A 15,936-nucleotide genomic window follows, 5' to 3' on the forward strand; every position below is an offset into this window, starting at 1 on the left:
TATGAGAAAATCCATTTCTTTCGTGCAATTGAAACATCGAGTTCCTTGAAAATTTTCGAGCTGAAGACAACAGCTGGAGGGGCTATACAATTATGTAAATATATTCGTAGTTCGTATTCTTCGGTCGTGAAAAACCTGTATGCGAGCCAGTTTTAACGAGAGCTGCTCGAAATCTTATTCTCTAATGTGCAGGGGTTCTTTAAACTCTCAGTCGGATCCAGCAACTTTTTAGATTTCTATACTTATTCAATTTTTTTCAATGGACGAATGGGGATTTTATTTGTACTGATAGAACGATTTAATATTTCACGAAAAATATAGAGCACTTGTGTCGAAGGAACGGAATGTTTATGGCAAAAAGGAATTCGAACATATATTTTAAGACAGGGAACAAGCAAGGTGGTTCAATCTAAAACGGAAATCAATAAGGATGAAATACCTGAGCAAGTGAGAGCATTAGGCGAGGAAAATACATCAGGGAGAATTGCACGAATTGTTGTAAATTGATGGGACGGAGGGAGGACTGCTGGAAAGGCGAGGAGCCCATCCATTACAAATGATATAATGAGAAGAGCCTATGCTGCAATTACCGAACCAATTTTAGTCAACTAAAATGCTTGAAAATGACGTTAAATTATCACTTAATCTCAGAATAATCCAAGTGGAATTTTTTATATTCATCTGACGTTCGTGCAGGCTCCGACAGACCTTTCACCGGTGAGAAAAATCTTAAGAGACTGCTACTATAATAAAAAAATTATATCAATCACGCAGAATCTTTAATTTATTTAATCCATTACAGCACAATGTGACAGAAACGAGTTCTGGAAAATCTTGCAAAATTAAAATTTGCTACCAATTTCGATTTCACCAGATGCTACCCCTAATGGAATCCTCGTGATTCGTTCGAATGGTCGGGAGAACAATTACAAATTTAAAGTAGCACAAGACGAAGGAGTCTCGCTCGAACGCTGGAAGAAACATAGCAGTACTCGAGTTTAGATGAGGATAACACAATGCGTGGGGCTGATAGGTCCCGATCGTTGTACTATTATTAATAATCGATAAACCAATTACAATGTTATCGGATGGTCGTTATCTGCAGAGTGGCGCATAAAGGCCGGGCAGCCCAGGCCATAATCAGATACGAGAATGCTCCAGGCACTTTTGCATGCACGTGCCAATACGTTTTTAGTACTTTCCGTACTCTATGCACATGGCACACACGTCACTAATGAGTCCCATGCCCTCCAGATAGGAGAATCCACCTTACATTCAAATTCCACAACTCTGACCGCATTCCTGATAAAAGTCCTGCTTCTCGCGCAGGTCCTGATCGTCTTCCAACAGCATCTCCTTCGCTCCTACATGTATAAGCAATTCGCCTTATCCCGTGCAAAGATATCTCGTCAGATTAATTTACAATTCGTGTCCTCGCGATAAAAGAGACGTAGACAAAACTGTTTGGTCCCTCTCTATCTTATTCCTCTGATCGTTTCATCCTTTCGCGGAGTTTCTTGAACCAATAATTCGCCGAAGAAGGGAGGTGGTGAAAAAATATTGAATCTACTGACTTTGAAAACAGTCGAAGAGAAGGTGTTTTTTCTGGTAAGTAACCGGAGAACTGGACTAATCACCACGCAGCTAATTCGTTATTCATAAATATTCAAGAGCCAATTAGCATCCCTTGCAAGAGCCGTGCTCTTCTTCGGATCAATTAATTATCGATTTCCATTACGCCTGTGTAATGACCTATCAAGGACACTCTCTCTGTATAATCCTGCAGGGTTGATTTTACTGTGGAGATTAGACGGTGCGTCCTTTAAATAAGGTTTATTAATTATAGTATAGGACACTCGATTCCTGGATCGATCTACGGGATCGATAAATCATTGCTGAAGATCGGAAAGGATTATTCTTGGTTTGCCAATATAGTTAGTCGTCGATCGCTGCTATTCATTGCTATTAATATTTTTTGCTCGGTCGTTAGTTAATTAATGCTTTGCCAGAGGGAAATAATATACGTGGGTTACATTATCGACGATGCAGTGTGGTATATGGAACTATCTATATATGTATACATATACGAAGCAAGTACTCATCGTTTATATATATATATATATATATATACGAAGACTGCGCGCCTCCTTTCCGATGTTACCCTCGTTTAGGGTTCAATAGATCTGGGAATTCTGCTCAATTACGATTTATTGAAAAATAAATAACGTCTGAATTATTTCCAGTGCTGTATTCGCGCCATCCTCATTTTCAATTTTAACTCCTCGTTTAAGTACTACCATTTGCACCTGCGCGCTCTGGTACGCTCATTCCCTCCCCTTAAATGTTGCAAGTATACGAGAAACCAACTAGATAACCATCCTTCCCACAACGTCACGCTATAATCCTGTTTCTATCGCGCTTTTAACGAAACTTTTCAATTATCCATACTGCAATCAATTTATTCCAAGCTTGCGCACATGTGTATTACGAAGAGTAGAATCTTTAGGAATGTTTCGAGATTATCTTATTTTATGGAAATAAACGAATTTGGGAAGGCCTTTATAATTGGATTAGGATGAGAAATACGATAAATCTCGTAATTTTCGTGAATTCCTCTCTCGGAGGATAAAAATTGCTTGATCCTTCTTGTGCCTCTGCTTGTCTTTGTACTCGTCCAGTAACGAGATAATAATGCAGCGCGGCTGCTTTTGATAAGCCGTGCAATTTTCGTAAATGCACAGCTGCGAAATCGATCTCCTCTCACGACGGATCGCTTCTCGTTTGGTGTGCAGGACATTGTAAAAGGAGCGTGAACAAGATGTAATAACAGCCAGAATCTTGCCCCGGGAAAAACATTTATTGAAGGAACTATCAAATCGAGATAATTGCTCGAATCAAGCTCCAATTTTTTATATGCATTCCTCTTTTTCATCGCGATCTTTTTCAAAAGACATCGTCTGGCCAGCTATAGAATATTAACTGCATTACAGTACGAAACCTTTAGTGATTTTGACGTAAATTTCTTTCATGAGTCATTAGGCCCTGCCGGAAATATAAGTGAACACGAATGCTTGACAAAAATGGGTCAAGATGTACTTTGCGCGAACTTTAAGAAAACTCATTAATCGTTGTTTGAAAATTTCATGGAGGAACTTCTGTAAGATATTAAATTCTTAACGACACAAAACTGGGACTTTTTAAAATAAACGTAGATATATTATATATTGCAATGCTATTTGTTCCTCGGCGCGACCATCTTTTTATTCTTCTCGACTAGTAACGAGAAAATAATGTCTCCGCGTTTATAGTATACAAGGGCTATATATATATATATATACGTATAGGGGGCATATCACAGTATTGGTATATTCGTGACTTTACGCGAAACCATCGGAAAGGTCCAATTTTTTTCAAGAACGTGAAAATAATATCTTCATTATGCCTATACTTCCAGTTGGGTATCCAATTTCCCGAATCGAAGGGTCCGGTAAGAAGATTGCTGAGCTATTCATCGAGCGAGAAAAGAGTGTAAACCACGGCATTAGTCGGCTATCCAAAGCTGGTATCTAACCTAACCAGTTCCTGGGAACGTGCCAATGCCGATGGCGAGACTTATAATGCATCGTAAAACACTGGTTTGAAATTCTCCAGATTTTTCACCACATCCAGCTCGAGAGTGAAAGGGAGTGTAAGGGAGGAAGAGAGACTTACCAATTAATTATCAACTTTATTAAATTAAAACTTGCAGCGAGTCGATCTTTCCGCAAAGATACCCAAGATTGCACATGGCCTTAAAACTAAACCAATTTCTAGAAGTCGATTAATTTCTCTTATATAATTTATGGAAATTTCTTGTTAGTTTTAGAGCTTTTGTCTTATTCCTTTTTTATTTTCAGTAAGTTTGCTGGAATTGTAGATCAAGCGGATTACCGAACTATTTTGTTTGCAATGGTTGGAGAGGGAATCATTGATTATTAGGGATAGCAATTAGGCCACTTCTGTTTCAATATTGACGAAAGGGGCAGGATTGATCAAAGTGCGGGTGTATTATGTGCTTATACAGATTTACCACAATTTAATCTTTAGGCGTTTCGGCATTAGGATTTGACCAAGATCGTTTGGTTCGATCAGGATCGACGTCGAAACTGTGCTATACCCACAAAACGATGTTCGCGCTCCAATCGATTTTCGAATTAACCAGCATTAATCGTGCAATGCTTCACACAATTTTGAGAAATTTGACGTTCCACCGTGTTGTTAGAATTAATAATAAACTACGTCTGTAGCGCCTGATTGGAAAATTTTTAATATCTCGTGATTTTCGGATCGCTCTGGCTAGCCGGGAGATATTGTATTGAAACGTGTGAAAAAGCATTAAGGTTAAGCCTCAAAGGGCTCGCACGTATCTGGGAAAGTTTTGACAAACACTAGCAAACTTATTAAATCAAACCTGAGACGCTGAGCGTTAATCCCTTCGCCCCACCGTGGAATGGAAGTGAAGGAAAGTTAGGTGAACCCGAAGTTCATCTAGTAGGTGGGGAAGAGATGTGACTTGGGAACGGACAGCAAGTTTAACGGCAATTAATCATCCTTATAGTATATACCTATAAGGAACATCCATTTAATTCCCCGATTATTATCACACTCATAATGACTAACATGCTCTTGCGGCTACTCCCAAAACAAATTTTCAAACCGCCGAGCTAATGATTCTTTGGAACTTTGAGATAATGGCCGGAAGGAGCTGCAGGACAAATTGTACGAATTGAAATTGAACGTTAATTCGTGGAGATGTTTGGACGACAGGATCGACAAGAAAATTACCGGATCATTCGCGGTTTTGGATAGGTGTCGGGTGCATCTGTACCACAGCTATCGGTGCGTGTATACCGTAACCTCATTGTTGCCCAAAATTAGACTGTTATCGCGTCCCTCTGACCCTGCCAATCGATTGGTTTGCGGTTCAATCAGCCTCTCCTCCGATATTCCGGAATCCACACTGACAAGTGTCTTTGCAAATACGCTTGTCCCCTTTTCATCGAAATTCTTAAACAGATCGCGCGATTGTTCCAGCAAAATAAAGCACAACGACCGCAAACACTGATGCATACGATTTGGGAATAGAAGAAACGATCGATCGTCCAATTATCGGCTGACTATTGCAGTTAAAACGTGATGGAAGGTAGGATTGACATTGGGAAAATGGAATATTCTGGGAAATATATTATTTTGCGACGTGCATTGTTTAGGGGAAGGTGTCGAAGGAAGCGTTATCAGTGTCGATGCGTGCATGGGTCGTCACGTTCGGTGTAGAGGAATGAAAAATGCTGGGGCGCCACGATGGGGATGGTCCTCATCCATGCGCGAGGTAAAAAAAGTCGATTGCGGGATTCGCGAAAGCCTCGGAGTACGCGACTCTTTCATCGTTCCCTTCGCCCCCAACCCTTCACGAAGCAGCCCCTACACTTCGGTGCTTCACTCTTCAGCATTTCTCTCACCGCGGCTGGTCCCATCCAATCCTACTCCGCCTGATAAAACCTTCCATTTTCATCCATCCTTATTCCTCTTTGCCTCTTTGCCTCTTTGAGCCCACGCCACGTTTTTCCCTCTTCTCTCGTGTCGTCGTCCTCATCGTCGTCGTCGTTGCCGTCGTCGTCGTCGTCGTCGTCGTCGTCGTAGTCGTCGCCGTGGCAAACGCCGCTGGGAAAACTTCCGAATAGCTCGAATCCCAAACGCTCCAAGGCCAGTTTTATATTATAGCGATAGGTTTATACCCGGTTTCACTTAAGTAAAGTGACTCCCTTTCGCGTAGACAAACCGTCAACGCTCCAAAGTCACGAACCGTTTCCACATTTTCTCCAAAATTTCCACTTTTTCCCCTCAAATTTTATCTCTATTATCGTGTACCTTATCACATATAGCGAAGCGTGTATATGCATGGGAGACGTTTGTGGTGAAAAAAGGTGCTTTGCATCACGCTTGAGGAGTTATACGAGGGATTTAGAAGAAGATGTTAATGGATCGTGCTAATTGGTTTGCGAACTATGCGGAAAATCCTGATTCTGTGTCCCGTAATAGAAAGTTCGTTGATCCTATAGGCATCCATAGGGAGCTAGGTAGAGGAGTATAGGATGCATGTTGTGCGCAGACGGTTTGCAAGCGCGGGTGTTCGCCAAGTGACGTGCCTGTACGCGAGCAAACATGTTATGGTAGAGAGTCTTCGATACACACATTCGCACTGGTGCAAGAAAATCAACAGACACTGCTGAACATAGATACGAGTCGCACAAACGAGCCTCCGTCACTCTTTTTTCGCTTTCGTCTGGCGAGTCTCCTACTTCGTGCCTTCTATCATCTCGCTGGCAATTCATTACTGGAGCTTGAGTCACGCCTTTTCTCAGCCCTCCGGGAAGCTACGGGATTGCGGCAGTCCCGAGGGATACACTCGAATCTTGCACCACTACACTGCGAATACCGTCAGCTTCCTTAATCGACGCCGAAGCAACGACCAAACGAAGCCTACCTCGTCATTTCTACATTATGTATTCTCACTTTGTTACCATCGACCACCATAAATTTAAATGCTCGCGATTTGAAATTTTGCTATCAGTTTCAATCGGAATAAATGGAAAAATTGGTTAAATCATTCTGTAGTTGCAGAAGAGAAATCTAATCGCGATGGGTAAAAAACGTCGGCTGCCTCTTTGTCTCTGGTACGGGCTAATTGACCGGGACCCGGGTTAGCTGTATATATATATACATATAACATGGTATATACGATATACGTGGTTCCAGTTGGATCGCCTGACTTCCAAGTTCGCTAGCCGAACGAGCCCTATACTCGGTCAGAGTCTGCTGTTTTTTCACTCGCCCTTTTGGAATTCCTCCGCTCTCCAAAGGACCCTGCGATTTCTTCCAGCCTCCTATCGAGATTGCCGATTCTCCTCGTCAGCCAAACCAGAATATTCGCTAGAACAGCCACTCTTAAAATCATCCAATCCTCTTAAGGTACCGTATCAAAATTCTGCGATAAAAAATTCTACATTGAATTTCCAGTCATATATCTATAACATTTCTGGAACGGTCCTGCGAGAGCACTCTCAAGGTGACGAGTGTTGTAAAAGTATAGAGGGAACAAGCGAATTAGGTGTAACATTATTAACTCTGCGAGAGGATCTTTCATATACTAATTTCACTTTACGATACGTCTCGTCGACTGATCCGCACCTTCGTTCGTTACGAAGCAGTATATATATACCGTCGAATGTGGTTACGTTCGATTCGCTCCGCCCGTAAACCAACTTGGTGCGTTTCAATCCTGAAATATCCATAGTTCTCACGTAGCAGCGTTAAAGGATCATTTGAAGCCGTTTCTCGACGAGGAGAGAAAAAACTCGACGTTAAACGAAGAGAGATGCACTTTGAGGATAAGCTCGTAAAGCAAGTATGAAATCCGTAGGATATGCGCTTTTGCCCATTAGCTTAATAGGTATATACCTCGTCGTTTTACGAGCCACGTTAACTATCCTTGTACACCTGCACATTATGTCTGTAAATTAAGGAAAAATGTCAAATTCCCAACGTCCTCCAACTGTAATTGAGAATTCCTTATTGTTGCTGACTATCTCCCAGCTTCTGTTTTCATTGATGAGGGATTGTTTCGAGCGTTGGAAGACGTAGAAGATTCCGTGGTTTTCACGGAGAGAGGAAGTGCGGGGGAAGCGTCGCGTTATCGCAGCTTAACATCCGGGATGTCGATCGTTCCTATCAAACGGACACAAAGTGGTATCTACGCCCACGTGGCTCGAATCGCTGCTCAATGAATCGCGGCGTGCTTTTACCGCCTTGAGATCCGCGCGGCGATTCCACCGAGCGAAAAGTTGCGATCCAATCGGAGTATACTTAAAGCGCCATTTCATTCGTCCAATTGGATCGATCGATGTCGCAATATGATGAAAGAATTTTGGTTTAAGGTGAGTAAGGACGATGCTCGATCAAATTATCGGGATTACTTTTGGGGACCAGAGGGAGCCGCCCTCGCCAAATTGGCGCGTCTCGATTGGGAATTGCGTAATTAATTATTCAGACCAAAACCTGCTGCTCTTCTTCCAGGAAGGATCACCCCCCCCCCCCCCTCCTACTCATCCTCCTCCCAGGGATCCTTATCCCCCGAGCAACTGCAGTGAGTATTTCATGCAACGTGATTATATTCATCCTAAAACCAACACAGTGCTCTCATATCCTTAATTAAACAATATAAACGATTCATGAATCAAAGTCACGATACAAGTTTTGCTCGTTACTGTACCGAGGCAAATGATAATTTTAATCGCTCGAATAAGATAATATATTAGTTTAAAAAAAAATACAAGTATTTATTCGTGGCATTCTCCGTCGGATTTGACAAAGCGATTTATTCGTCGTATAAATAGCGAGCCTTGAGTTTTTTCAACCCATCTGGTGAATTTTCGAACTGGGAAATGATTAAGAGTGGGAGGACAAAATTGGAGCCACTGGTTGGGGAATGGTATTGAAGTAGTACACAAGGCGGGATTCGTGTGTTGTTATATATATATATATATTAAGGATACAGGCAGCGAGTAATGATACTAATCGCTAGAAAATTGTGGGGTAGCGAGCTGGTGAGATTGAGAACTGGTCCGAGTCAGCTTTTATGATTTCGAAGACGGCGTAAAGGTTTTTCAGGGTCGCCCTAGACCACCCGCGCTACTTATTATCTTTTCAGTCACTTTTTGCTCCCAAAGTCACGTTCAACGAGGGAACGCTATGAATTTTGACAGGCCTTCTATTAAAAATATTATTTGAATAAAAATAAAATTGTCGCCCATTCCATTACTCTTAATTATATTCAATTATAGATATTTCTCAACTTGTCGAAAATCATTCTCCTTCGCTGTACGAGGCATCCTTCGCGATGGTGGTATTGGCAAAGAGTGAATGACGTAATCGTGTTAGTTTTTGCTATTTTTATTCCGCAGTCAGTAGCACGTGGCGCGAATAACGTAATTCGAGTTCCAAGCTGGAATGGACAGTTCTCCAGAGACTGAGAATGCTCGATTAGTCTTGTACCGGACACCCTCGGATATCCCCCGGTTCCCCTAACTCTCATGCCGGACAGCTGAAAAGATTTTCTAAGCCAGAAGCAGCAAGTTGGAGGATTTTGCTAAAAGCATTTGAGCGTCCAACGAGATTTGCCGAAGCTTATATTTTTTTTAATACCGTCTGAGGGGAAGAGGAACGTAATTTGGAATATTTTTCTAATTAGTCTTGACAGATATTTAATTAAACTGTCCGGTTTACGAATCTTCCATTGGTTCGATTAAACTGATTTAACGTCTATCTTTATTATAATATTTATGTACAAGTGATGGATGAATACGGCTGGCGCTGGATGAATGAATTATTGATTACGGCTGCTAGACCGAGTGTGATTGCTACGTTGCACACGAGGAACACGTTGCGTCACGCCTTTAGATGTATGCAGATGACTTAACTGATGTCATCCTCGGTCGCATTAATGCGCTTAAATTTTGTCCATTTCAGTCCATGTCAACGCTCCGCTAAATCGTGTGAACCGGTAGAATTATTGCATTTTATGTTACCAAGTCTCATATAAATTACAACAAAAGCGATCAACAATTGCATTCATTCGCTTCAATTACTCCTAATCTAATAACATTCGCTCACGCTTTATTCCACTCTCATCGTAATCCTCCTAACAATTAACAACTCTATTTACATATTATCGCTCCTATATTGCCATTATCATTTTTCTTCATCACAGGATAATTCATTTTACTCCGTTTCGCGTTTATTGATCTTGATGGGATTTACCTTCCGTATAACGAGTGATTTTTATTTGATCTCGAGACTCGAATCTCTAACGCTTCTGCGAGAAACTAAACGTGTTTACAGCTTGCATTAAGCGACCGTTGCGCGAAAATTAGCACCAGCTAAGGCAAACAATCTTTCGCAAAGAGAGAATTTCGCCCGGGGCTACGCGAAATCTACTTTCCTCCTTCTGAAACAAGAGATCAGTTTGGTACAGTCTACCAAATAATCGAGCATAAATCGTAGAGTCGTAGGAGTTTTAGCTTGCAGATGGAATTGAATTAATTGCTGATGCAAGCAATATTGTACACTTACAACACGAGGAATCGTTAATGATAATGTGTTAGAAATCCTACACCAGATGCCTTCAGCTTTTCTATAATATATACAAAGAAGCTAAGAATACACCTCCAGATTTTTTCAAAATATATTGATGCTTCGCGTGAAATATATTTTTCCAGAGAAAAGATAATATTTTCTCTCTCCTTCAGTGATTTAGTGTTTATGAAATTTGAATCAAACATTGAAATCGATTAATTTGTTTCATAGGAGTGATTTTCCTTCGTAATATATTTTAATTAGGAAAAACATTGTTCGTAATGATAAATGAACGACAAAGATAGCAATCATAGAGGGAACTAGTGACGCTTCCGGTTTCCCGTGTCTATATAAGGCTGGTAATTTTAGAGCAACCGATAAGCAAACTGCGATGTCTATACTGGTCTACAGCAATAATATGACTGGCGCTTCGGATAGCGTGCCTCTAACAACACTGAATTTTGACCCTTTCGTAGAGATTTCAACGATCGAAAGATGCTTCATTCTTTTCTACTTCGGCTACTTGAATTTCTTCTTTTCAATCCACACGATCGACCCTCTACACAAAAATAAATACTCCTCCAATTGATATGATAAATTCTAAATAATTGAAAATATAAATCTAAAATTTAGTACTTTGTTTCTCGTACGAAATAAGAAAAATACTGGTTGACTTAAATCTCATCGTCGATATAACCAGTTACGTCACAGGATACTGTTTACAAGTTGACTGTTACTTCACACTGGTAACGATATTATCAAAGCGGCCCGTGACGGGAAATGGTAAATTTGATTACCGAAACGTTTCGGCATTGGCCCAAAGGCGCATCCGGCTTTTAACAACGCTATTTTTGTCCGATTCGTATTTTTACTAACGGGCAGGGATAAAAGTTGACCGAATCGCGTTACACCTCGGGGGGATGAACCTAAAAGGAAGACTACAAGTTTATAGAAAAAGAAAGCTTTGTTCTTTCAACTCTCGAGAAAGTTAACTAAGGCTAGGACACTTTTCTCGCTAAGGAACAAGGCGAGAAAGTCCTATCCCCTCGGAACTTGCCAGGATGTTCACGTTTCTCGCTTTTATTCCGCTAATTCTATTAATCTCCGCCAAGTCCTTCGGGAAATGGCGTTTAAGTTAAAAGGTTACGAGAGAAGCGCGTAATAATGATTAGTTTTACGTAAAAGCTTTCTAGCTCTCTCGACCGTGTCCTTTCAAGGTCGAAAAGTCCTGTTTCGCCGCACACATCGCGAATTGGCATGTATCTTGTTGGCCATTTGAACACTTTATAGGTGGTCATAAATTTCACACGTACGATTGTCAAGTTCACACCTAGCCGCGAGACGGCTCCATTTTCTTCGGAACGATTAGGCGTATAAGAAAGTTAGTTTCTCCACAGAGAGAAATTAATTTTTACACTCTACGTATTCTCTTAAATTTTCCATACCGTGTGTGTGTATTCAGCCGCGCTTAAAACGATGAAAGGTTGGATCATTGTTGAGGAACGTTATCGGAAAGGATAAAAATGGGTGATTACCATTGCCAGAGGCGTATTGGGGAGGGAGAGATATCTATTTGGTGGGTTGAAACGCGAAGGACAAGGGTCGAAGGATCTGCTATTTTCCTAAAAGCTGCGACGCTCGACGTTGAGACTGCAAAAGTGGGCTTGAGGGATCCTACAGGCGAGCATCGCTTGTAGGGATCTCAGTTAAGATTACTACATATATATACTACGTGAGTGCATGTAAAGTGTGCTTTAAGACCGCCACTCCAAAGAGCACAGAGATCCTTCGAGCCATAACTGTAATAGGGACAAATGTGTATTCTACACTCGAAGCACTCACGCTCTAACAAATTCAAACGATAGATTCGAAAATATCCTCCTCCCATTTGCACGATCAGTCGATAAAAACTTTATAAAACTATCGCGAAGAATCCTCCCTCTTTCAAGCCTTGTATAAAACTTATAAAGATACTTTCCATTTATTATTTTCACGCGCGATTATTTAAAGAAAAATTGTGGATATTTGAAAATGAAGCCACTTATTGGTATCTCTATAGGTTTTCATCGAGCGATATATAGGGATGCACGTGTGTCATTTTTGTCTTACTCTAACCTAGCTAGAACGGCCAGCATTTTCCCGGGGTCTGGTCGAGTGCTCTCGTTCGTTGGGTTATCTTTCACTCCGCATGAGAGTTTACATATGTCGGCTAGCCTGGCCATGTATTTCCGCGCCCCTGGCGTGTCTAGTAAATATTTGTCTGTGTTTTCGTCCGGCGTGTCTTGGGATTTCTTGCACCACACGAGCCGGTGAAGCTGGTCCCGAGTGTTGATCGGCGCCGGTCCCGCAAATATCTCCACAGTGACGACTATTGGAATAATATTGCGCTGCTATATAGTACGCTTGGTTTCTGTGCAATATAAAGTCTCGTTCCTCTTTACCAATTCGGATCTTTCATTCTATCGTCGGATTCCCTCGATATATTTTAGCCATAAATTTGGTACCGATAAATAATAATTGGGCGGCGTTTATGATCTTTGAGGCAAACCTGGATTTATGGTTCAGTGGCAGGTGAAAGAGTAGGTTGAGGGAGGAAAGCAAGGTTTACCTACCGAGATAAGGAGTGGACCGAGAAAACTATATACCGGACCTTGAATGATGTTGGCGATTTAACGACGCGATCCTCCGTAGCGTGGAGTAAATAGAAGGGTGGGGACCTCCCTGTACCGATGAGATCGTGCTATGCTGACCTTCTCTTTGTGTGATAAAGATTCTTGAGAATCCTTCCAGCAAGGACTTTCAACGGATGTTCCTTGAGGGTATCCTCTTATGGACGAGGAAGGAAATGGAAAAAGCTTAATGAAAAAACTACTCTGCATGAGAAATTAGACGTTCGACCATTAGCATACGTCAACACGATTCACCAGGATTCCTTATGCAAGGCTTGTTTCTCTTCCACGGTTAAAATCTGATTTATCGCAGTGCCGCGTAGAACAGTTTCTTTTTTTTCAAGAGATGAGTCATGTCGGTTTTGAAGTTAATAAAAATTTGAATAACGACAGTAAAAGAATGGAGAAAACGGATGCGATTAGTTTACTTGTTCTCCCATTACAATTGTAGCGGATGGTCAAAGCCACGGTTATACCACTGCGGCGGAAATTCAATTAAAGATCGCTCTTGACCACGGTCGTCGAATTATCGCGTAGAGAATCAAGTGCAATTGAAGCTAATGTGGTGCAAATCGGTAAATCGGACTCTTGGCGAAACGGCAATTGTTATTTGCGCATTGGTGTACAAAATGCAAATGCGATAGGTATTCTGTGTGTTGCGCGGCCCACATTGTTGTCTCGACAATAGGCTGAGTAAGAAAAAGGAACAATTTTCGGAAAATATAAATAAGACTTTGACGAAAGAAAGCTTTTACTCGGTTCGTGGATGGAGAGTCTAGTGGCATATATAGGAGATCAGAATTATCCTTGAAATATATATATATGAGATTATAATAGAACGTGTTCTGTTTCTTTAGACACAAAATAGGATAGAAAATAGCAGGGGTAGTCGAGAAAAAAACATCCCAATAACAGGATAATCTGACTAGAGAAAAATTTATCGTATGCTACCTAAAAACTCCTGCCGACGAAGAGTTTGAAAAGAATCTCCATGTGATGTACATTGACTTCTCTCAGCCATACACATACATGAGGAAAATATATAGAAAAAATTCTGAATTAATAATGTATTCATTATAATGACTGGTTTTATATGAAGGAACGTCAATTTAATATTCTTCAGCTATATTCATATCATAGAAACAATCAGTTCATTATTTTAAATAACTCAAAAATCCCTGGGGTTTTCTCTGCTTGATTTTATCGATTGTTTGACGAACAATGATCGCCCTAATAGAGGTGACTGCGGTAATGGCGAGCTTAGAGTCAAGTCGTAAAACAAAGCCATCGCTTAATTAATTTTAATTTAATTTTATGAAAGGCAACGTGTGCCGAGTCGGTCAGGTACGCGTTAATTGTGTTTACGCGAGGCCATTTCAAAGGGCATAAATCGAGGATTGCGTTGACGTCGTAATTTACGACGAGACGTTTTGGTCTGGCGACAGGTCGTTTTATGGATAAAGGGGGAGGGGGAGGGGGAGAGGGTAGGACGAGAGAATCAGAAGGTACAGAGGGAGCGATGAAGAAGGGAGAGTCGTGGAGCGTTGAGTGGTCCAAAGATAATCTCTGCTCTTGTGGATAGCCTCTTTTCTCTTGATCTTAGGCCGATTATAAAGACCCGGGAAATTAGCCGGATTGTTTCCAACTGGGTCTCTCATCCTCTTACTATTTCTCATTCTTTCCTCCTTATTTTTCCTTTTCCTGCGCACACGAAAACTCTCCAAGCCACCGAACTCACCAACTACTCCAGATTAAACCAGAATGAGCGATCGCTGAACTCGTGCAACTTTCGCTTTTTTTCATAGATAATAATTGATTTATTAGGCAGCGATTAAAATTGTTCCACCATAAAATTGTGTATCGCTTTTATCGACGATTAATCAGTCTTACGAGGCCGATTTATGCTGCAAGGCAGTGGATCGGCTCGATCGCCACCGATGGACACGTTAGTCGAAGGAGCACAAGACATACGTTTACGTGTATTTAATTAATATGTCGGTCGTTGACGTATGCTATAAATCGGCTTTTATAAGTACCATTCCATACCGCATGGTTTATGCTAATAACGTCGAGCATATTTGGTTATAATGCAGTCTCGAAGTGAACTACTCCGATTCCCATTGATTTACGTGGGATCCGCTTTTAGAGGAATCGCTAAAAGCCAAAGCTGGTATCAATCATTCAGTGCGCAAAATGCTTTTAAATATTTCAATGCTCACCGCTTTAAAATCCAAATTATAGATAAAATATAGTGGGTGGATAGAATATTAAAAATAGAAAAAACAGGTTTAAACTAAAAAATTTTATATTTCATAAGAGCTAACACGTGAGATTAAAAAGAATTATTTATAATAGAGAGTGAAAATTTGGAATAGGTTGTTAATGTCAGATGGCTTTTTTTTAGTAATTAAGCGAAAGCCCGGTGAGCGTTAATCCAGCGAGTGGATTTAGGAAACGATGCTGAAATTTATGGACAATCCCAGGCGTTATTACGGTATTAATGCAACGTGTCGTGTTGGGGATCTTACAGGATATCCACAGGGTTGACAGGATTCGCAGTATCGCGTTTGCAGGTGTGTTATTGTGTATACGCAACATCGATACGATCCTGTTTCGTCGAAGCAACGAAGCTCGAGGTGCAAAATCTACGTGGATAAGGCAAGTGTGCCAGCATAGAGACCGAGGAAGGAATAGGCAAGGGAGGGTTTGCGGCGAGTTCTGGTTATTTGCAGGAGGTAGAAGAAAATGGTAAGCGAGAGGGTGAAGAAAAGAGCTCGAGGAATGGCAGGAAACTCTTTTTATTCAACAACTTTGCAGGAAAGGCACGAAATCTTTGCAAGGCAAAAGAAAACAAGAATATCGATATTTCCATCAGTCTACGATAAAAAAATCAGTCTCTCTTTGGAAAATAGTCGGATAAGAAGTGATGATTCAGATCAAAGGAACGACAATTTTTATGTTTAGCTTCCCCACGTAAAATATGTGAGGAAAAAGGGGCAGTTGGTCAGGATTCTTTTAAGCAGGTATAGGGAAATGTGAAATGGAAAATGCAGTGAAGCTTTTGTGGAGCGTAAGAAGATAGAAGATATTGAACGTT

The 15,936-nt window shown here is 41.0% G+C and overlaps 1 protein-coding gene across 3 annotated transcripts in view; it reads right to left on the reverse strand.

The window, feature by feature from the left end:
* Positions 1-15,936, reverse strand: part of Ppn (Papilin) — a 69,761-nt gene that overhangs the window by 28,751 nt on the left and 25,074 nt on the right. The gene's annotated exons all lie outside the window — the stretch shown is intronic.

The sequence above is a fragment of the Prorops nasuta genome, unplaced genomic scaffold, assembly GCF_024137725.1.
Source record: "Prorops nasuta isolate Cenicafe-Biocafe unplaced genomic scaffold, Cenicafe_Pnas_1.2 PNAS00002, whole genome shotgun sequence".
In the NCBI taxonomy this organism is placed as follows: domain Eukaryota; kingdom Metazoa; phylum Arthropoda; class Insecta; order Hymenoptera; family Bethylidae; genus Prorops; species Prorops nasuta.